At 48.5% G+C, this 24,578-nt stretch overlaps 1 protein-coding gene across 1 annotated transcript in view; it reads right to left on the bottom strand.

The window, feature by feature from the left end:
- Positions 1-24,578, bottom strand: part of MYO9A (myosin IXA) — a 980,547-nt gene that overhangs the window by 844,236 nt on the left and 111,733 nt on the right. The window contains 1 exon segment of the mRNA XM_030187859.1: positions 16,850-16,902. The gene's annotated coding sequence lies outside the window, so the exon portion shown is untranslated.

Here is a 24,578-nt window from a genome sequence, read left to right as displayed (position 1 = left end):
AGCCTCTTATACTGGGCGCCTATGATCCTGCCAAATATTTGTGACCTGGAATGGTCACTGTTGGATACAAGATACTGGACCTGAGGAACTTTTAGCCTGAGCTCCATGACAATTCTTATGTTCTTATATGCTATGCACTGCATGCTTTCCTCATTTGTTTTAACTCATTTGTGAACTGGGTATTCTCAGGGCAGACTCTGCAAACCTACCAATGCATTACTTCTTGAGATTTTATCAACAGAAAGTGCCCCTCCCTGCCAAAATAATATAAAATGCAACTGCCAATACCAGATATTTATTTATAGAACTAGTACTAAAGACATGGTTGAACCTGTTCTACTGGTCCATATAAACACATCTGAAATGTAGCGAGACGTGACCTGTTCAGACGCTCGAACTATGGACACCAGGGACAGGAGATTGTCTGCCCTTGTCTCAGGAAGATAAGCTCGAACTGTCTTTGTGTTCAGCAGGGCTCCAATGAATTCCAACTTTTGCACTGGAGTGAGATGGGACTTGGGGTAATTGATTACATACCCCAGTAGCTCTAGCACCTGAATAGTCATTCGCATGGACTGCTGAGCGCCTGCCTTCGAAGTGCTCTTCACCAGCCAATCATCGAGATAAGGGAACACATGCACTCCCAGTCTGCGTAGTGACGCTGTGACTACTGCCAGGCACTTTGTGAATACTCTGGGCGCACCCGCCAGACCAAAAGGCAGCACACAGTACTGAAAGTGCTCAGTTCCCAGCCGAAATCGAAGATACTTCCCGTGAGCTGGAAGGATCGAGATATGTGCGTAAGCATCCTTTAAGTACAGAGAGCACAGACAATCGTTTTCTTGAATCATGGGAAGAAGGGTGCCCAGGAAAACCATCCTGAACTTTTCTCGAACTAGAAATTTGTTCAGGCCCCTTAGGTCTAGGATGGGACGCACCCCACCTGCTTTCTTCTGCACAAGGAAGTACCTGGAATAGAATCCAAGCCCTTCTTCCCCTGGTGGAACGGGTTCGACTGCTTGGGCATGTAGAAGGGCAGAGAGTTCCTCTGCAAGTACCTGCTTGTGCTGGGAGCTGTAGGACTGAGCTCCCAGTGGACAATTTGGAGGTTTGGATTCCAGATTGAGAGTGTATCCTAACCGGACTATTTGAAGAACCCACCGGTCGGAGGTTATAAGAGGCCACCGTTGGTGAAAAAATATCAACCTCCCTCCAACCGGTAAGTCATCCAGTACGGACACTTTTATTGAGGCTATGCTTAACTGAAGCCAGTCAAAAGCCCATTCCCTGCTTTTGCTGCGGAGCAGTATGGGCCTTAGTCGCACGCTGTTGACAAGAACGAGCACGCTGGGGTTGAGCCTGGGGAGGCTGCTGAAAAGCAGGAGTGTACCTACGCCTAGAATAGGAATAGGGAGCACTGCTCCTCCTGCCAAAAAACCTCCTAGATGAGGAGGCAGTAGCAGAAGATGTCCGGTGGAAGAGAGAATCCATAGCATCATTATGCTTCTAGATCTGATCAACTAGATTCTCTACTTTTTCACCAAAAAGATTATCCCCTCGGCAAGGAACATCCACCATTCGCTGCTGGACAGAATGATCCAGATCAGAGACATGCAGACTCTCAAGTCTGCGTACCACTATACCTTGAGAAGCAACTCTGGATTCCACGTCAAAAGTATCAAAAGTACCCCTGGCCAGGAACTTTCGACATGCCTTCTGCTGCCTGACCACCTGGGGAAAGGGCTCAGCCAGCTCCATAGGGAGAGCATCAACCAAGCTCGACAGTTGCCGTATCGAGTCCCCCAAGTGCATGCTCGTGAAGAGTTGGTAAGACTGGAATCTTGGCGGCGAGCATAGCGGCCTGGTACGTCTTCCTCCCTAAAGAGTCAAGAGTTCTAGCCTCTCTGCCTGGAGGCGCCGAAGCATAGTCTCTAGTACTCCTGGCTCTCTTGAGGGCGGAGTCCACCACCATGGAATTGTGGGGTAACTGAGACCTCATCAACCCTGGTTCACCGTGGAACCAATACTGAGATTCAGCTTTTTTTGGGACCACGGGGCCAGACAGAGGGGCTCATCAGTTTCTCATAAGGACTTACTTCAGTACCTTATGCAAAGGAACTGTCACAGCCTCTTTAGGTGGAGAAGAATAATCCAGGACCTCGAGCATCTCAGTCCTGGGCTCATCCTCAGGTGACGGGCCAGACACCGCTGCAGCAGCAGGAACAGAAGGGAAGGGAACAGCTGCAGCCATTTCCCGGACAAAAGAGGAAAAGGACAGACTCTCCGGTGGAGATAATCTCCTTTCTGGCGGAGGGGAAGGATCAGAGGGAATCCCAAAGGACTCATCAGAAGAGAAGTACCCGGGATCCTCTTCTGACTCCCACAAACGCTCCTGCACAGTGTATTGGATAGAACCTGAGTTAAGGTGCTTCGACACTGAATCTGCCTCGACACCGAGGAACGATGTCCTCTATGGCGATGTCGAGAGGCCGATGCCCAGTCCGACTGCGAAGCTCCCTCCACCGACGTCGAAGGGGAGTCGACCTGGGTGGCAGCCGACGTATTCTGGAAACAAGGCCCGGATGCGCTTGTCGAGAGCCGCCATCGGAGAAGGCTGCGGGGTTGGTGGAACAGGCAGTGTCAGAATCCGTGGAGGCTCAGGAGCAGATACTGGGCTGCTAGGAGACCGACGCATCGGCACCTCCTGTATCGAGGGGGAGCGATCCTCTCGGCACCGACACTTCTCAGGTGCTGACTCTCTCGACACCCCGGAGCTTCCGGTACCGTGTGTCGAAGAAGAACAATGATGGTGCTTCTTCACCTTTGCTCAACGCCCGTCATCGAGACTCTTCGGTACCGATGAGGAGGATGTGGAATCTTCACGTCTCCTAGGGGTTGGGTCCGACGGGGTCCTGCATAACAGGGCGGGGGGGAGAGAACAGATCGCTGGAGGCAGGTGGAGACCCACTCGACGCCTCACTGCTCCCAGCGCGAGTTGGTCTCTCAGCAGCCATTACCTTTCTTCCCGACGTCAATGCTCCTGTCAATGTCGACACCGCCAACCTCGGTTCCGATGTCGACGTCTTCATTGGGCTTCTCAAGATGCTTGGGTACGTTTCTTCAAACGAAGACACAAACTACAAGCGGCTGGGCTATGGTCAGGCCCAAGGCACTGGATACACCAGGCGTGGATATCGGTACCTGAGATAGTCCGGTTGCACCGTGTACAAGGCTTGAAGCCGCTGGGTGTTTTCGATGACATGGAAGGAAAAACGGCTTTGGCGAAATCAAATGATGCGATTGTGCCATTGGAAAGAAAAAAGGGGCACAAAGAAAGGAAAGAGCCCGGCCATGCAGCCTGAAACTCAGCCGCGTCAAAAAAGAAAGAAAACATAAAAAGGGGCTAAATATAAGAAAATACGGGTAAGAAGTTTTTTTTTTTTTTTTTTTTTTTTTTAAAAGAATGATGAAAAAAAGAAAAGAAAACGAACACGAACTAGTCGTCAAGACTCTGTTTCCTGGGCCAAAAACGAAGAGAAGAGCTGAAATGCTGTCTCTCCGCTGCGGACAAGTAAAGACTGAGGAAGCACGCTCACGCGACGGGTGGGAAGTCATCCGCGCATGCGCAGTGTGCAATTCGCACGCTTGAAGACTCTAGCAAAACTTTGTTTTTATTTTGCTGCCAAAATGCCGGTTCCTGGACCGATGCGGACATCGACCCACAAGTGAGAACAAGCAGCCTGCTTGTCCTCGGAGAAACAATGCTATCAAACAGAGAAATGCCTATGCAGTTAAAGCCAAAACATAACATTCTAGAATGTCTTACCGTCATAAAATTGATAATATGAAGCAAAGTACGAAACTGTGATATCTACAAACTCTCTCACTGTATAATAGCAGAGAAGGAGAAATTTAGTCATACCAGTTAATTTCCTTTCTTTTAGTTCAGCCACACCAGTCTGGATGAGTTGACTTGTGTTCTCTTTCCTTCCAGCAGATGGATGTAGAGAGCCAAAACTTCCATATATAAGTGGTGTTCTCCTGGAACTTTCCAGTATGTCACTACCAAAGAAAAGTAAGGTCCTGTGAGCCACCCCAAAACCCCATCTACCACTGCAGCATAATCAAATTCCACCATTAACCTCTAATCTAAACTATATAAACAGTGAAAGAAGGGCCTACAGCTCAGGGAATCTCCAGGCCCACACTTCCCCAGCTGGTCCCAGACTAGTGTGCTAACCACTCGAATGACTAAATTTCACCTTCCTTAGAGACCCAGCCATACCAGTCTGGACAAGTGAGATTTACCCGAGCAGAATTTCATTGGGAGGTGGGGACACAAGGTACTCTAGATTACTGCCCTGCCAAAGGCAAAGAGGTCTGTGGACAGAATCTCAAGTCTGTATTGCAGGGGCGTAGGCACGGGTGGGCCTGGGTGGGCCCAGGCCCACCCACTTAAGCCCAAGGCCCACCCAGGAATGGTGCACCCCGAGTCGCTCCGCGTGGCATTCCTCCTTCCCTCCCTAGCCCGACCATCACACAGTCCTCCTCCGCTCCGCCTCCATTCCGTCCGCCCCCTCCCCCACAAATGTTTAACCTGTCCTTTTTGTTTCAGTAGCAGCGAGCGACGTGAAGGCACTGCAACGCTCACCAGCTTCAAGTTCTCTCTTTCCTCTTCATGCAGTGTCCGTCCCGCCTTTACAATGACGTATTTCCTGTTTCCGCGAAGGCGGGACGAACACTGTGTGAACAGGAAAGGGAGAACTTGAAGCTGGCGAGCGTTGCAGTGCCTTCACGTCGCTCGCTGCTACTGAAACAAAAAGGACAGGTTAAACACATTCGTGTGCGCGGGAGGCGGGGGGACGGAGAGGACTCGGAGGGCTTTTGGGGAGCTGAGGGAAGGCAGGGAGACTCGCTGGCCATGGGTGGGAGGGGAGGGGAGGGGGGAAAGGAGAGGACTCGGAGGGCTTTTGGGGAGCTGAGGGAGGGCAGGGAGACTCGCTGGCCATGGGTGGGAGGGGAGGGGGGAAAGGAGAGGACTCGGAGGGCTTTTGGGGAGCTGAGGAAGGGCACGGAGACTCGCTGGCCATGGGTGGGAGGGGAGGGGAGGGGAGGGGGGAAAGGAGAGGACTCGGAGGGCTTTTTGGGAGCTGAGGGAGGGCAGGGAGACTCGCTGGCCATGGGTGGGAGGGAAGGGGAGGGGGAAAGGAGAGGACTCGGAGGGCTTTTGGGGAGCTGAGGGAGGGCAGGGAGACTCGCTGGCCATGGGTGGGAGGGGAGGGGGGAAAGGAGAGGACTCGGAGGGCTTTTGGGGAGCTGAGGGAGGGCAGGGAGACTCGCTGGCCATGGGTGGGAGGGGAGGAGGGAACGGAGAGGACTCGGAGGGCTTTTGGGGAGCTGAGGGAGGGCAGGGAGACTCGCTGGCCATGGGTGGGAGGGAAGGGGAGGGGGGAAAGGAGAGGACTCGGAGGGCTTTTGGGGAGCTGAGGGAGGGCAGGGAGACTCGCTGGCCATGGGTGGGAGGGGAGGAGGGAACGGAGAGGACTCGGAGGGCTTTTGGGGAGCTGAGGGAGGGCAGGGAGACTCGCTGGCCATGGGTGGGAGGGGAGGGGGGAAAGGAGAGGACTCGGAGGGCTTTTGGGGAGCTGAGGGAGGGCAGGGAGACTCGCTGGCCATGGGTGGGAGGGGAGGAGGGAACGGAGAGGACTCGGAGGGCTTTTGGGAAACTGAGGGAGGGCAGGGAGACTCGCTGGACATGGAGAGGATGGCGGGGGGGAGAGAACAGATCTATGGAGGGAAGGGGACAGAGGAAATTGCTGGACATCAGGACATGGATGGATGGATGGATGGAGGGGAGAGAGGAAATTGCTGGACATGGATGAGGAGAAGGGAGGGCAGGGGGAGAAAACATAAGGACACAGGAGGATGGTGGACATGGTGAGTGAAAAAATATTAAATAGAAAGAAGACACTGCATAAAACAGAAGACACTGGGACCAACGCGAATAGAAAAACTAAATGATCAGACAACAAAAGTAGAAAACATTTTTAAATTCAGAATTTATTAATTGGAATATGTCAACTTTTGGAAATGTGCATCTGTGATATTTTGCATGTAAGTTTCAGTTTTTCTAGTATTGCTGCATGCTGAGTCTGACTTCTTGAGGTAACTTTCCAGTTCATAAATTTGCCTTCATATCTGTTGTGTCATGTGTTTTTCATGTGTGATCAAGGTGCAGTATTCTGCTAGCGTGTAGTATTTGCAGCCTTTTTTGTTTTACTAGGTTGTGTACTGGTGTTTTAGAGCCTGGTGTAATTAATAGTGCTGCCTTTCCACGCATAAGGTTGTAGCTCGTCCTGTCCTTGGAATTAGTGCTGTTATGGTTTGGTAAGGTTATAAGTATGTTTTTGCACAAGTTTGTGTATAGTGTTTTGCAGTGGAGAATTTGTGTATTGGCCTTACTGAGGTGGCACCAAAACATCAGAAAGGGTGTAGAGCCTAAATCATGACACACTACCTCTTGAAGGATCTATATATGGTCGTTAATAAAAGGAGCTCATTGTGAACACTATCCACCCTAAAAAGGTGTTTTGTGGCTCTACATGAGAATTGTGATATGATCCCTTGTTTCATATTGTTGACGGTCTGCATTTTCCGTATCGGTATATTGGTGTATTAGGGTCTGCTCAGTGTAATATTTATGGTACAGTAAGGTTCTGAGTGTGTTTTGCACAAATTTGTGCATAGTGTTTTGCAGTTGAGCGATTGTCGCTTTGATTGATGCTTTGAACAACCACTTTATTCTTTGACATATGATACATATCATAAGTACATAAGTACATAAGTAGTGCCATACTGGGAAAGACCAAAGGTCCATCTAGCCCAGCATCCTGTCACCGACAGTGGCCAATCCAGGTCAAGGGCACCTGGCACGCTCCCCAAACGTAAAAACATTCCAGACAAGTTATACCTAAAAATGAGGAATTTTTCCAGTCCATTTAATAGCGGTCTATGGACTTGTCCTTTAGGAATCTATCTAACCCCTTTTTAAACTCCGTCAAGCTAACCGCCCGTACCACGTTCTCCGGCAATGAATTCCAGAGTCTAATTACACGTTGGGTGAAGAAAAATTTTCTCCGATTCGTTTTAAATTTACCACACTGTAGCTTCAACTCATGCCCTCTAGTCCTAGTATTTTTGGATAGCGTGAACAGTCGCTTCACATCCACCCGATCCATTCCACTCATTATTTTATACACTTCTATCATATCTCCCCTCAGCCGTCTCTTCTCCAAGCTGAAAAGCCCTAGCCTTCTCAGCCTCTCTTCATAGGAAAGTCGTCCCATCCCCACTATCATTTTTCGTCGCCCTTCGCTGTACCTTTTCCAATTCTACTATATCTTTTTTGAGATACGGAGACCAGTACTGAACACAATACTCCAGGTGCGGTCGCACCATGGAGCGATACAACGGCATTATAACATCCGCACACCTGGACTCCATACCCTTCCTAATAACACCCAACATTCTATTCGCTTTCCTAGCCGCAGCAGCACACTGAGCAGAAGGTTTCAGCGTATCATCGACGACGACACCCAGATCCCTTTCTTGATCCGTAACTCCTAACGCGGAACCTTGCAAGACGTAGCTATAATTCGGGTTCCTCTTACCCACATGCATCACTTTGCACTTGTCAACATTGAACTTCATCTGCCACTTGCACGCCCATTCTCCCAGTCTCGCAAGGTCCTCCTGTAATCGTTCACATTCCTCCTGCGACTTGACGACCCTGAATAATTTTGTGTCATCGGCGAATTTAATTACCTCACTAGTTATTCCCATCTCTAGGTCATTTATAAATACATTAAAAGCAACGGGCCCAGCACAGACCCCTGCGGGACCCCACTAACTACCCTCCTCCACTGAGAATACTGGCCACGCAATCCTACTCTCTGCTTCCTATCTTTCAACCAGTTCTTAATCCATAATAATACCCTACCTCCGATTCCATGACTCTGCAATTTCTTCAGGAGTCTTTCGTGCGGCACTTTGTCAAACGCCTTCTGAAAATCCAGATATACAATATCAACCGGCTCCCCATTGTCCACATGTTTGCTTACCCCCTCAAAAAAATGCATTAGATTGGTGAGGCAAGACTTCCCTTCACTAAATCCGTGCTGACTTTGTCTCATCAGTCCATGTTTTTGTATATGCTCTGCAATTTTATTCTTAATAATAGCCTCCACCATCTTGCCCGGCACCGACGTCAGACTCACCGGTCTATAATTTCCCGGATCTCCTCTGGAACCTTTCTTAAAAATCGGAGTAACATTGGCTACCCTCCAGTCTAAATTTAATTAAAGGTATTAATTGTCAATGGGGTGGAGCTAGGGAGAGGTGCCAGACCGTAGACTGGAGGCGGGGAAGGGAGAAAAGTGCTGGACTGATTGGTATTAATTGCCTTTGGAGAAAGTCTTCAGCTAACAGAGCTTGAGGATCCTCATTAGCTAAAGTATTTATATTTTGAGGTGGAGGTATGGCGGAGCAGAGATAATTTTGTGCCCACCCACTTTAGGCTCAGGCCCACCCAAAATTGGCTGTCTGGCTACGCCACTGCTGTATTGCTTCACATTCACCCAATCATCAAGATAGGGGTATATCCTGATGTCTTGGGAGCTTGGCTGGGCAGCCACCATTGCCACACCAAAAACGGAAATAGCAGAAGGGAAAATTAGGTTCTTACCTTGGTAATTCTCTTTCCTTTAGTCACAGCAGATGAATCCATTAACTGATGGGTTGTATCCGCCTACCAGCAGGTGGAGACAGAGAACACTGAAAGACCATAGTGCCTCTAGGATGGCCAGCCCCAACTGCCTTCAGTATTTGAGATTTCCAAAGCAGAGTGAACCATAAAGGTATAATAAAATAAACTTTCTTCACAGCGAACAATCGCCCCATAACAGGAGCATCAAAGGAGGGACGATCTCAACTTCCTGTAGTAAAACATCATGTAGAAATTCCGATAACTGTTTTCCAACTTCTTCCAATGAGATTTATATCTGCATGAAAAATCTGAACAAAAAACAAAGTCAGACAGGGAGGGATCATGGATTCATCTGCTGTGACTAAAGGAAAGAAAATTACCAAGGTAAGAACCTAAGTTTCCCTTCCTTGTCATCAGCAGCAGATAAATCCATTAACTGATGGGATGTACAAAAGCAATCCCTACTTAGGGTGGGAACAGGCCACACCACGAGCCAAAACTTGAGCTCCAAAAACAGCGTCCTGCTTCGCTACAACATCCAGCCTGTAATGCCAGGCAAAAGAGAGCTGAGAAGCCCAAGTAGCCGCACTACAGATCTCTTGAAGAGAGAGTGTACCTGTTTCAGCCCACGAGGAGGAGATGGCTCTAGTGGAATGCACCTTAAACGCTTCAGGCGGAGACCGACCTGAAAGCAGATATGCAGCAAAAATTACTTCCTTGAGCCAACGGGCTATAGTGGCCTTAGACGCCGGGCCTCCATGCCGAGGACCTGACAACAACACAAAAAGGTGATCAGAAGTCCTGAAGTCATTTGACATCTGTAGATACTGCAACAGCGCCCTGCAGACATCCAGAAGATGTAACTGCCCAAAGGAGTCCGGGAACTCTTCCCTAGAAAAGGAAGGAAGAACAATGGGCTGGTTCAGGTGAAACGCTGAAACCACCTTAGGCAGGAAGGAAGGCACTGTACATACCGTTACTCCGGACTCCGAGAATTGCAGAAAAGGGTCCCGACAGGACAGCGCCTGCAGCTCAGACACGCGTCTAGCCGACGTCATGGCCACCAATAAGACTGTCTTGAGAGTCACATCCTTCTCTGAAGCCCACTTAAGCGGCTCGAAGGGCGAACACTGAAGAGCCTTCAACATTAGCCCCAGGATCCAGGCCGGACAGGGCAACCGGACAGGAGGACGAAGCCTAAGCACCCCTCTGAGAAATCTGGCAATGTCCAGATGAGCAGCAAGGGACAAAACAGCAACTTTCCCTCGATAGCATGATAATGCAGCCAGTTGCACCCGCAGGGAATTGTAAGCCAGGCCTTTTTGTAAGCCCTCCTACAAAAAGTCCAGCACAGCTGAGACAGTAGCTCACATGGGTGTGATCGCCTTTGAAACACCCCATGCCTCAAATTTGCGCCAGTTCCGAGCATAAGCTGCAGAGGTGGACCACTTGCGGGCCTGCAAGAGAGTGAAGATGACCTTGTTAGAGTAGCCCTTGTCTCTCAATTGCGCCCTCTCAATAGCCATGCCATAAGACCAAATCGGCAGGGATCCTCCATAGACACCGGACCCTGAACCAACAGGTTCGGCACCAGGGGCAAATGCACCGGAGCGTCCACCAACATCCGGCGGAGATCCGCATACCACAGACGCCTTGACCAATCTGGAGCGATAAAAATCACCAGACCTAGGTGCTGTCGAATCCGCAGTAGGACTCGCCCTATTAAGGGCCAAGGAGGGAACACATACAGGAGGCCCGAGGGCCAGGGTTGAGCCACAGCATCCAACTCCGCCGAGTGAGGATCTCTCCTTCTGCTGAAAAAGCGAGGGACTTTGGCGTTTGCACTTGATGCCATTAGATCCACACCGGGAGTCCCCCATTTGGCACAAATCTGAAGAAAAACTTCTTCTGCCAGTTCCCATTCTGCCGGGTCGATTTGAAGCCTGCTGAGAAAATCGGCTTTCACGTTACTCTGACCTGCTATGTGAGCTGCTGACAGAAGCAGCAGGTGGAGTTCGGCCCAGTGGCAAATCTGAGCGGCCTCTGCGGCCAGGGCCCTGCACTGAGTGCCACCCTGGTGATTTATGTATGCCACCGCTGCCGTGTTGTCCGACAGAACCCGGACAGCAAGCCCTTTGAGAGTCTTTTGAAAGGCCATAAGAGCCTGGAATATCGCTCTCAGTTCCAAGCGATTGATGGATCACCCCGCTTCTATGGGTGTCCACAGACCCTGAGTATAGCTTCCCTGGCAATGTGCTCCCCAGCCTAGAAGGCTGGCAGCTGTTATCACCAGGCACCAGGAAGGAAGCGCCAGAGGCATTCCTTGGCACACCATCCTGTCGGAGAGCCACCACTCCAAACTGAGCCGGGCCGCAGGGAGCAATGTTAGTCTGGGTTGATATTCCTGGGACATCGGAGACCATTGTTGAAGAAGGGCAATCTGCAGAGGCCTCATATGTGCTCTCGCCCAAGGCACCACTTCCAAGGTGGTCGTCATCAACCCCAGCAGGTCGACAAAGTCCCAAGTTCGCGGGCGAGGCATCCGCAGGAGCAGTAGGACCTGATTCTGAAGCTTGCACCGCCTTTGGTCAGGGAAAAAGACCAACCTCGAGGCCGTATCTTACCAGACCACCACATAATCGAGAGACTAAGAGGGGGGTCAGGTGACTTTTGGGTATATTGACCACCCAGCCTAGCGCCTGCAGGACCGCCACCACTCTGGCTGTGGCAAGACGACTCTCGGTTGCCAAGTCCGCTCTGATGAGCTGGGCACCACTCTCACCTCAGAAGACCGAGTCAACGAGCTCCGGTCAAGCTGCATAGAACCAGGATCACTGGAAAAAGCCTCAGAACAGCCATGCAGTAAAAGCACACTCTTTTTTTTTTTTTTTTTAACGCTGTGAGGAGTTGGAGGCAGGCAGCAACAGAGGGACTCCGGGAGGCGGGGGGAATGGGTAAGGCAGGGAAAGGGCGAACCTATATGCCTTTAAAGTGGGCACCACCAGCCACAACACCCCTTCTCAACTGGCAAAGCACAGGAACCACCCCAGGCAGTCTGAAATCCAGGAGCTGATCAAGCTACGTCCACACCTGCTGGGAGATAGAGAAATACTGAAGGTAGTTGGGGCTAGCCGTCCTAGGGGCACTATGGTCTTTCGGTGTTCTCTATCTCCACCTGCTGGCAGGCGGATACAATCTATCAGTTAATGGATTCATCTGCTGCTGATGACAAGGAACTAAAAATACTTCCCCAGCACAGAGAAGAATAAGGAGCACTTGCTAACTGCTCGAATGGGAATATAAAGGAAGGCCTCCATCAGATCCAGAAGCCAAGAACCCTGCTGAACAGAGGCAATGGCTAAATGCAGAGTCTCTATTTAGATCCATGGCACTCCAAGCACCATGATGATGCCCTTGAGGTCCAGAATAGGTCTGAAGGATCCCCCTTCCTTTGGCATCATGAAATAGATGAAGCATGTCAGCAACACCTGGCAATTTTTCAGTTGACCTGCAAGGGGAGATCATGAAAGCCTCAGAAACAGGACGTGCCAGATCACAGGTGTAAGCCTGGACTCACCACCCCCAACATCCACTGGTCTGAGGTGATGCAAGCACACTCATGGTAAAAGAGGGTCAAGTCTTCTACCCACCCAAACCAATGAGGAACTTGGACCAACCTCAAAGCGCTCTTTTGACATTGCCAGTCACCCTAGTGGGACCCTGGTCCTCTCAGGCCTTTTAGTGGCTCAAAACTGTGCTCCTTTAGCCTATTTCATCACCACAGCCAGGGCTGGTGGGTCTTATTTGTTCTGCCAGAAGCAGCCACCCCCCTTCAGCAAGAGCAGATCTGATGCACCTCCAGGAGCCACAGAAGACCAGACCCTCCCAAATCCAGATGAACTTTTCCAGATCATCTCCAAATAACAAATGCTCCCTGAATGGCAGCATGCTCAAGTGTGCCATAGAGGAGGCACCTGCTGACCAGTGATAGAGCCATAGCCACTTCCTGGCCACAACCACCATGGCAACCGAGTGAGTCAAAATACGAATCAAATTGTATAAGACATCCACCAGGAAGACCACCCTGAACTCCAAATGTGCTACTTCTGGGGAATAAGAGAGCTGTTGAAGTCAATGGATTATAGCTCAGGCAATATAGCCATCACAAATGGCAGCCTGCATGCCAGCCACCATCAAGGAGAAGAGTTGTGTGGAGAGGTACTTCACCTTCCTCTCGTGTCTCCCCTTAAACGCTGAGCCCCCTTCTACAGAGATAACAGTCTTCTTGGTCAAGGCCATGACCATGATATCCACTCTGGCATATCCGCCAATATCTGTCAATCTCCTAAAGCAGCAGGCAGTACAGTTTCTTGAGGTTCCTCACCTCTTCCCCTTTAAGGCCCCCTCTGTGGATGCCCACTCCAGCAGCATCATGCATGTGAGCATTTTATGGAGGGGAAACGCTCACAATGCCCTCCTGGAGCAGGTCCCTTTGTCCAGCTCTGGAGCAGAGATGGAGGATAGCTCCTCCTTCCTAAACAGCCAAATTATTTACATCTCCTGGGCTCCACCTGGGTAGTTTCTGGGCCGCAAGGATCACCCTGCCAGACTTGATGTAGATCAGGTGGGGGCAGCCCCCCCCTTCTCCTGGGGACCACTGCACCTACTAGTGCAACACAGAAAGAGGAGGAGCTGAGGGAAAAGTGGCTACCATTTCCATGGGCTGGTTAGAGGAAAAACCGGCAGCCCTCAATTCAGCCTCCCCCAAACCCCCCTGGGCCCTTTCTGCCAAAGAAAATGGTCCATCGCAAGCTGGGAAAAGGGAACCAGCAACTGTGATGAGCTGCCAGCTCCTACTGTCAGCACAGCATCTGCTGGCCGGCATGCCTGACCATGTGATTGGCATACCTGAGTTGGTGCATTCTTGCCTGAAGCCTGACTAACCACAGTCTGGTACTACCAGAAAACCCGCAGTCCCTCCATGCTGCTGAGATGGCTGCTTTTCTTTTTTTTCCAAAGCCCTAAATTGGGCTTCTTCACTGTATGTTTGTTTTCTTTTTTGTTTTTTTATTCTATTTACCTGAACAGCAGGAAAATAAAATAAAGCTGAAAAGCCTAGATCTTCCAACTTTTTTTTTTGCATTTAATCATGAGAAATTACAAGCAAATAAATACTTGCACAACATAGGAAACAAAAAGAAACAAAATCCATAAAAAACGATAAAATACTAAATACTCAACAATAGAAAAAAAAAACATATTATCCTTTCTTAGCCCCCAATACTGGGATCCTTTAGTAATTACAGCGAGCTAAAGCATTAATCAGAATCAATAAATAAACCATTAGCCTAACAAGCAAACCAAAAATTAGACCCAAATGTTGACATATCATGTTCTAAACAGCACAGATTCACACATTTAAACCCTATACTGGCGCTCTATCACCTATCTGTTGAGGAAATTTGTTATCTAGAAACTGTTTAAGTTAGGCAGGATCATAAAAAAATCATCTCTCACATTATTCAACTTAATCAAACATTTTACAGGAAAACAGAAATAACTACCATTTGGCACAACTCCAAAAAGGCCTTGCATCTTCCAACCTTTTGGGGGTTTTCGGGTGGAGGACCTAGGATACTCAGAGCACCACCTAGGATACCCAGAGCAGCATGACACCCCCAGGGAGGGACTGAGAACAAAGAAGGGGATGGGGACTTACATCCCCCCACAGGTACAGGCTCCATGGGGTCTAAGTCTGACAGAAGCCTTAAGTAAGTGGTATATGATACTTAAAGAGGATTTGCTGGCCAGCAGACGCTGACCTATAAACTAAGGTCAATTTCACAGCACACTCTCTAAAAAGTCAGCAACAGGCTGTAGGCAAGTATTTGTCTTACTGCTAGAAACCCTATTGCAGATTGTTCTGCCTGTGTATTCATGGACGAAGCGTATATTGTGATGTATATTTGAGTATTATCTGTATTCAATTGCATTGTCTGTGTAATAGATAGCACTGTATATTAGGACTGCTTTTCCTATAGTTTGCAATGTCCTGTGATTGACTCTATGTGAGCTTTCCCTATTGGCTGTTAGCTGTGACCTAGGGCCAGCCTTCCCTTTCTGCCCCTACGGGCTGTGTGAGAGAACCCAGTCTTACTAGCATGCTTTGTGATCAGCAGCTGTTCTAGGGCTGATGATCCCTCCTTAATCTACTGTAATTCCATCAAGACTTTTCACTATCTCCCCAAGTCATTCTCCTTTTATTTTCCCTGAGTTACTCCCCCTTATTCTCCTTTTGAGTGATACGGTTTTTCCTCTCAGCTGGGCTGAGTTTCTGGCTATCTCTTTGCCTCTGGGGTGGCTAGATGCAGAAGCCAACAATTTTGTCTAAGCAACTGAACCGTGAATTGGATTTTCTTTGTTTATTCTGAGTACTACAATAAAGATCTGCTTAAGAATTGAGGGGGGATGCACTAAAGTCGTCGTTAGAGCCGTTCCGTACCAAATTCCATAGCGAATCAGTAGGGAACGGCTATGCATCAAGGAAAGGGAATGCAAATGAGCTGCTCTTTGCAGCTCACTTGCATTCTCTAATCCTTTGTAAAACCGTCGGATAATCGGCCGGTAGAGCATGCGCAGAGTAGCCAAGCATTATGCTGGCTGCTCTGCGCATGCCAAGGACATTTTTTTAAAAATGCGTCCTTTATGGACGGCCTCGCCCCCCCCCCCCAGCCCGAGGTCGCCACCACCGCTCCCCCTCCCCCTGCTTTGAAATCAGAACTTTACGCAGCCCCAGCCCCCCTCCCTTCCTTCCTTGAAATGACAGCTTCCACGCCATCCTCCGCCCCCCCTGTGGCCCCACCCCCGCTGCCCCCATCGCCGCCGCTCCCCCGCTCCACTCGCCCCCCTCCTTCTGCCACCGGGCCCTCACAGCGCCTCTCACCTCCGTGTGAAGGCGCTGCACCAGCAACAACAGCTGATCGCCTCTCCGGACTTCCCTCCTTTCCTCCCTAGCCCACCCTCGTCTGAGGAGGTGGCGGGGGCGGGGCCACAGGGGGGGCGGGGCCACAGGGGGGGCGGAGGATGGCGTGGAAGCTGTCATTTCAAGGAAGGAAGGAAGGAAGGAAGGGAGGGGGGCCGGGGCTGCGTAAAGTTCTGATTTCAATGCAGGGGGGAGAGGGGAGCAGCGGCGGCCTTGGGTGAGGAGGGGGCAAGGTCGTCCATAAAGGACGCTCCTGACGAGCACTTGGTCGTTTTTGGCCCCTCACGATTTTTTTTATTTTTTTTTTACATTTTATACGTTTTCCAAGCCCGTGCAGCCCCAACGAGAGGTACAGACCTCTCGTTAGATTTCCCAGCGTTTTCCAGTGTTAGGGCAAGCGGAAAAGCTTAGTGCATCTTATTTCAATAGGGTTTCTACACAATTTGCTCATCTGCATTCCATTTGCGTTAGCTGCTACCATCATCGGAAAAAAAGTATTTAGTGCATGCCAGGGTTTACTACTTGTTCGTTAATGGCTCGTAAAGTTTAGTGCATCTGGCCCTGAGAGTCTACTGTAAAACTTCTATTTCGGGATGGTTTAAGCTGGCCATTGAAGCTACTCTATACATTGCCTAGAACAGTACACAGATGAATAGGAAATATTGATAAATCTTTCAGAGGAAAATGGTCTAATCTGTACTGAAAAAGAACCTTCTCCCTATGTTTAAAGTAGTATATGTAGCCTGGTAAATAGACCACATTAAAAACCTACCAAGCCAGGTATTTTTTCCCCAAGAAAGCTAACAAGCCCATTTTAAATGGTGCTATACCATTCAACTTTACAAACAAAAGGGGCTACTAATGCAACACAGAAAGAGGAGGAGCTGAGGGAAAAGGTATGCATATTTTTCACCAGCAAGGTTGAGGTGGTGTTCCCAAGGAGGAAGAAAGCACAAGCATAGATTTTTATGTACTTACTTTTGCCTAAATAAAAGTAACCACATAAAAAGCAGATATAACCTTGTACAGGTACTTTTCCTTAGGCAATAGTCAAAAAGTATGTGGATACATTTTATTTGATTATTGCAACAAAAATTACTTACAGGGTCTTCCGCACCATTGGATATTTCGTTACCTACTCCATTGTTCTTAGCCTCTAGAAAAAAATAAAAAGAACACAAAACTGTATGTAATCTACAGACAGGTAAAAATGCATTGATTCTTCTTTATTTCCTCAAAAATACAAAAGAAAGACAGGAAATGCTGGCAGAAAGCAAAGTAAACAAAGAAATCAAGTTACTTAGCTATAGCAGGTGTTCTCTCCTTGGACAGTAGGATACAAGTCCTCACAAGGGCTAGACAAAGCTTCTGAGTTGCTTCACTGCACAAGGCACCAATTTCCGCTTGCAATTATCATGTGGGACCACCTCAGTCTTATATGCTTAGCTTGAATAGAAATACAACTGTCTGGAAAGGTAAGCAGGTATGTGAGGACTTGTATCCTGCTGTCCAAAGAGAACATCTGATACAGGTAATAACTTGTTTTCTCCAAGAACATCAAGTCCTCACATCATGGCATTGTCTAGCTACAGCACTGCCTTCAACAGGAAGAAAAAAAAAAAAAGAAAAATAACAGTAACAAGGCATTACAAGCAGCAGACACAAATCTATTTTTCGTGGCAAATAGACATCTTTCTATTTTTTTTTAAGGCAGCCTGGAATAGAACAAAGAAGAAATGGGTCTGGACTGGGGGGGATGGTGATGGAATCTAATCCCACAGAGATTCTGGCGGACTGTCTGGCCAAACTTATTGCCACATCACATATCCTTTTCTAAACAGAAATGGGCTGTGAATGTGTCCATGTCACAGTTCTGCCAATTTCCTCCATGGAGGCTAATCTCAACTGTACCACCAATGCCACCATTGCTCTGACAAGCCTGCCTAGCATACACAAAGGAAATGCAGTCTGTTAGCCAATTAAGACTATGCTTCTGTTGATGGCAGCCCCAACCCTATTTGGGTCAAAAGGGACAAAATGTTGGGTGAACTTTCTAAGGATTTCAGTCTACTTCAAACAGAAGGTCAAAGCTCTCTTGCAGTCTAATGTGTACAATGCACTTTCACCTCTGTGGGTATGAGACCCGGGAAAAAATACTGGAAAGATAAAATACTGGTTAAGATGGCAATTTGATACTACCTTAGGAAAATACTTGGTATGAGTGGGCAGAACCACCTTGTTAAGGAGTTTAATGTAAGATGGATCACTTACTAGAACAGGGATAAAAGAGTTCAGGCCTCAAATGCCACAAACTGACCAGATTTTGAGAATATCCCTAATGAATGCAAGAGGTTTTTACATCAAAGGAATATAAATATTTAATGAGGACACACCCTAAAATACCAGTTATTTACTTTTTTCCCAAAATTCGCAAAACATTAAGGGCCCTGTTTACTAAGGTGCACTATCATTTTAAGCGTGCGCTAAAAATTTGCTTGCATTAATGCTAGACACACCCATAGGAATATAAATAAAAATGTTAGCGTACCTGCAGTGCAGCTTAGTAAACAGGGCCCTTAAAGTCTCTCTCCCAATATTTGGATTTCTTTCTGCACCCCCCTAATTGCTAAGATTTCGGTTTTTGTACATGAGTCAGTACATATGATATAAATATTAGATCATATTCAGTGTGCATCCAATCAACATTTAATCATGGCAATGTTGGATGTAAACGTTCTTTATACGAATGTACCACAAAGAGCAGCTTTGCATCTTATAGATGGTCATTTGCAGACTTTCTCTCTATCAGCAGATCACATTCAATTTTTGAATGAAATAGCAAGATTAATTATTACAAAAAGCAATTTGAATTCCAACAAAAAAATTTTCTACAAATAAAGGGAGTGGGCCCCCACAGTGGCCTGTCTGTATATGGCTGAATTCGATAGAAAATTTGTAGATAATTCACTATTTAAGAATAACAAATCTTTGGAAGTGGTTTATAGATGATGTGTTACTAGTTGGGGGATATTAAGGAACTTACCCAATTTACGGTGTACCTTAACAGCTGTGATTCCAACATACAGTTTACATCAGTTATAGGGGGTGACACAATTAATTTTTTGGATATCGACATTCAGTATTTTCCAAGTAATTTTATAACAAAATCGTACTGACATTTTCACAGCTTTCACCCCCATCAATTAAAAGAAAGCATTCTAGCAGGGCAATTTCTTCATCTCAAATGATTATGTATACAACAAGGGACCTTTCTGACTCAGGCATTGTTAATAAAGCAAAGATTTTGACAAAGAGAGTATCCTAAGAGAGTAGTAAATAAGGCATTCAAAAAAGCTGTCTATAGAGAATGGTTGTTTCATCAGCCTAAAGATTCCACTGATTCTAGATTAATGTGTGTCGTTCCACACTTTGATCAAATTATCTGGATCAGGTGTATAATATGTAAACAGAGGGCCACCGAGAGGGGAGGGGCAAAATTCCACAGGGCCCGGCCTCCAAGGGGTGCCCAACGCTTGGCTCTCCTGCTCCTGTGCACCGCTGAGTTACCGTGCTATCACGTTAACTCTGCTCTGTTGGCCACAGGTCCTTCTTCCTGCCGCATCCCACCTCCTATGTGAAGTACTTTCTGTTTGGATGCGGAAGGAAGAAGGACTTGTGCAGTGCAGCAGAGCAGGAGACAAGTAAGCAGCCCAGAGGGGGGGGGGGGGTGTGTGCATGGGACCAGAGGTGGGGCCCAGGGGGTGTTTGTCCATGGCCCAGCTTTGACTCTCTGCGGCCCTGAGTAAACATTGGCCCATCCTATCGTTACATTCACAAATTAGTTTAAAAAAAAAAACCAGGTCCCAGGAGATATAATCTAAGTGAGCTGTTAAGTCAGAGTAGGTATTCTCAATCACTGTCACAGGATAGAGTAGGACAGTGATGGCGAACCTTTCAGAGACCGAGTGCCCAAATAGCAACCCAAAATCTAATTATTTATCGCAAAGTGCCGGTACACATTATGGGCGGGGTCACCATATATGACTCCACCCATATGATAGCCACAACCCTTACACCAGCCATGGCACATATAAACAGACATCACTGAAAATATTATACTAGTATAGTAGAAAAAAATAACATGATTTTCTTTCATTATAAATCATTTCTGTAAGCTATTACAGCTCCAGTATACCCAGTGCAAAATAAGACAGCAGATGTAAATTCTCAAATTGGGCATATTCCAAACACTAAAATGAAAATAAAATGATTTTTTCTACCTTTGTTGTCTGGTGATTTTGTTTTTCTATCCATATTGGTCCTAGTCGCTGATTCTGCTGCTCTCTATCTGTTCTCTTAACTCCATTTCCAGGGCTTCCTTTCCATTTATTTCTTTACTTTCCTCCTTTCTTCTTCATTTCTTGCCCTGCATCCATGTCCAGCAACCCTCCTCTCCCCTCCAGCCACAAATGTCTAGCAACCCTCCCCTCCCCTCCAGCCACCCATGTCCAGCCACCCTCATCTCCCCCCCTGCCCTCCCTCCCTCCCAGCACCAGGCAGGCCTCCCTCCCACCGAGCACCACCCAGCGCCAGGCCTCTCTCCCTTCCACCGAGCACCCAGCACCAGGCCTCCCTCCCTCCCTCCCACCCAGCACCAGGCCTCCCTCCCTCCTTCCCACCCATGCACGCAGCAGCACCCAGCATCAGGCCTCCCTCCCACCCACCATCCGGCATCCCACCCAGCAGCAGGCATCAGGCCTCCCTCCCTCCCACCCACCCAGCACCAGGCTCCCTCCCACCCAGCACCAGGCATCAGGCCTCCCTCCTTCCCGGCCACCCACCCGGCATCAGGCACCCAGCACCCCTCCCCTCCTACCCAGCACCAGGCATCTCACCCAGCACCAGGCCTCCCTCCCTCCTTCCCACCCATGCACGCAGCAGCACCCAGCATCAGGCCTCCCTCCCTCCCACCCAGCACCAGGCATCCCACCCAGCACCAGGCATCAGGCCTCCCTCCCTCCCACCCAGCACCAGGCTCCCTCCCACCCAGCACCAGGCATCAGGCCTCCCTCCCTCCCTCCCTCCCGGCCACCCACCCAGCATCAGGCACCCAGCACCCCTCCCTCCCACCAAGCACCAGGCATCCCACCCAGCACCAGGCCTCCCTCCCTCCTTCCCACCCATGCACGCAGCAGCACCCAGCATCAGGCCTCCCTCCCACCCAGCATCAGGCCTCCCTCCCTCCCTCCCACCCAGCACCAGGCATCCCACCCAGCACCAGGCATCAGGCCTCCCTCCCTCCCGGCCACCCACCTGGCATCAGGCACCCAGCACACAGCACCCCTCCCTCCCACCCAACACCAGGCCTCCCTCCCTCCCACCATCAAGCAGGCACCAGGCCTCCCTCCCACCCAGCATCAGGCCTTCCTCCCACCCAACATCAGTCCTTCCTCTCTCTCCCGCCCACCCACCCACCCACCCACCAAGCACCAGGTTGCGCGCCCGCGCGCCCACCCACTTCCCCTTCATCCTTCGTGCAAGAGAAAGAAAAAAAAAAACAAAAACAATCGCGGCACCGCGAGTTCCCGCCCCGAAATTTAAAACTCGTCACCGCGCGCCGTCCAGTGCCCGCCCCCCCCCCCCCCCCCCCCAGTGCTTGAGAGACAGAAGGGAAGCTGAAGGTGCGCCGAGCTAGCACGCTTTTGACTGGTGCTGTCACTGCCAATGCTGCCTTAACTCCGAGCAGGACAGGTAGGAGTTTTAAATTTCGGGGGGGGGGGAGAGTGGGGGGCAGGAACTGGACGGCGCGCAGTGACGAGTTTTAAATTTCGGGGCGGGAACTGGACGGTGCTGCGATTGCTTTTTTTTTTTTCTTTTTCTTGCACGAAGGATGGGGAAAGTGGCTTGGCGCACGTGCCAACAGAGAGGGCTCTGCGTGCCCTCTCTGGCACGCGTGCCATAGGTTCACCATCACTGGAGTAGGATATTATAAATGTGGGCAATGTATATACTCTACTTATGTATGGAGACAGAGTGCAGATTCCTAACACCCAAATAGTTTATATTAAAAGTGTATATAAACTGCAACTCGAAGCAAGTAGTTTATAGAATACTACTACTACTTCTCATTTCTATAGCGCTACTAGACGTATGCAGTGCTATACACTCAAAATGTAAGAGACAGTCCTTGCTCAAAAGAGATTACAGTATAATCAAGACAGACAAACAGGACAAATAAGGGATAAGGGAATTACTTATGGTGGGAAAGGTGGGCCTTTAGCCTAGATTTGAAGATGGCCAGAGCTGGATCTTGATTCAGGAAGTCTATTCCAGGCGTACGGTGCAGCAAGATAAAAGGAATGGAGTCTGGAGTTGGCAGTGGAGGAAAAGGGTACAGATAAGAGAGATTTACCTGATGAACAAGTTCCCAGGGAGGCGTGTGGGAAGAGGGAAGAGTGTCAAAAATTGTATATCAGTCAAACCATCAGACCGATAAAACACAGGATAGCATTTAAATTGGGTGGAGGCTCCCCTTGTACTGAAATCAAGCATATCAACCCTCTGATTTGCGCTTCTTAGTAATGATACAAACGGAATCAAGAAGAGGGGGAATATTACCCAACAACTGATACACAAAGAACAAAAGTTCATTTTTACATGGAAAACAGTGAAGTCAATTAGGTTGAATAAAGAAGTAGATTGGTCACAGCTGTGAACTTATTGGTAGTATTGAATCAAAAGTCACATCCAGTAGTAGCTCAGAAATCCAGCAGCTAGGTACCGCATACAGTTTAAGCTTCTCCTTTTAACCTACAAATGCACTCGAGCTACAGCCCCTCCCTACCTCTCTACCCTCATCTCCCCTTACATTCCTACCCGTAACCTCTTTTCTCAAGACAAATCCCTCCTTTCAGTACCCTTCTCCACCACCGCCAACTCAAGGCTCCGCCCTTTCTGCATCGCCTCACCCCATTCCTGGAATAAACTCCCTGAGCCCATATGCCAGGCCTCCTCCCTGCCCATCTTCAAAGCCTTGCTCAAAGCCCACCTCTTCAATGTCACCTTCGGCACCTAACCACCATACCTCTATTCAGGAAATCTAGACTGCCCCAACTTGACATTTTGCCCATTAGATTGTAAGCTCCTTGGAGCAGGGACTGTCCTTTTTGTTAATCTGTACAGCACTGCGTAACCCTAGTAGCGCTCTAGAAATGTTAAGTAGTAGTAAGTAGTAGTAGTAGTATCTATGACAAGGTGGTCCGAGAGTTTTTGTGAAATGTTTATCAGGTAGGAATTGATATGTATGTGGCTAGTTTAAGAAAATATTTTGGTAAAATGCTATATTGTACAATAATAATTGTATTTTATTTGACATTTTTTAATTTTAGTCTTGGCTCTTGATGATGCCATCTAGGTGAAGCATGGCACCATGTAGAGCTCACACACTTATTGAAACACAAGTCTGAATGGATTTGTTGGCTATCTTATGAACTTCAGCTCAAAAATACTTTTCTACAGAAATACAAACTCTTTTTAAACCAAACTATAAATATAAATAATGGTGCTGAAGAAACTACCTTGAATATAAAATGGAGGAAAAAGACCTCAATTTCCCTGGGTGCTCGGGCAGGCTATGCTGCTTCCATCTTTGTACCAGAATCAAAAAATATGGCTACATATAATAAGGTGGCAGCTTGATATCACATCTAGTCTGCCCTTAAATCACCAGGACAGACTCCATAATGACTATAATGAAACTTTTAATTTTTTAGGGGGATTCTCAGAGTATTAACTCACCCAGAATGAGACCCAATAAATCAATTTTGAGATCTCTACAGGTGGTTGAGCTTCTCAATCACTGAATCCCTCCATGATTTTTTTGTATAAAGTGCTCTAATCACTACCAAGTGAATGTTTTCAAAATAATGAAAACATTTTTTTATCTAAAGCTTTTTAATCAAAATGTGTATTTAAAACTAATATCAGGCTGACACCTTATAGTTCCAACAGTCCTCACTCAAAGACTAAATACTAGACCCCATAATGATCCTTCTGCTCTGTAAAGTCCTCTTTTTGAGTTCGTTCGTTCGTTCGTTCGTGAGTTCGTTCGTTCATCAGACATCAGAAGGCGGGACTAAGAGCACAAACGAACTCATCAAAGCAAACAGGGAAGGCTGGAGACGGGCAGCAGGGCTTTAAATAACGCGCGCTTCAACGGAGAGGTAATAAAGAAGATGGATGGGAGCGGGAGGGGACGGTGGAGGCGAAGGACAATCCCTGGACATGTTTGGGAGCGGGAGGGGAGGGCAGGGGAGGGAGGAGAATTGCTGGGCATGGATGGGTAGAGGGGGCAGGAGAGAGAAGACAATTGCTGGGCAGGGATGGGTAGAGGGGGCAGGGGAGAGAAGACAATTGCTGGGCAGGGATGGGTAGAGGGGGGCAGGGGAGAGAAGACAATTGCTGGGCAGGGATGGGTAGAGGGGGGCAGGGGAGAGAAGACAATTGCTGGGCAGGGATGGGTAGAGGGGGGCAGGGGAGAGAAGACAATTGCTGGGCATGGAGGGCAGGGGAGAGAAGACAATAGCTGGGCAGGGATGGGTAGAGGGGGCAGGGGAGAGAAGACAATTGCTGGGTATGGATGGATAGAGGAGGGCAGGGGAGAGAGGAGAGTTTCAGGACATAGATGGAGGGGAGGGAAGGAAAGGGAGAGAGAAGAAATGCTGGACATGGAGGGAAGATAGAGGAAGGAGATTAGATGAGGAAAAAGGAAGTGAGGAGAGAAGCTGCACATGGATGGAGAAAATAGGCAGAAGCTGGATCCACTGTACAGTC

The sequence above is a fragment of the Microcaecilia unicolor genome, chromosome 1 (assembly GCF_901765095.1).
Source record: "Microcaecilia unicolor chromosome 1, aMicUni1.1, whole genome shotgun sequence".
Taxonomy (NCBI): Eukaryota; Metazoa; Chordata; class Amphibia; order Gymnophiona; family Siphonopidae; genus Microcaecilia; species Microcaecilia unicolor.
Note: the sequence above shows the minus strand (reverse complement) of the source record. Positions and strands in the feature narration are given on the sequence as shown.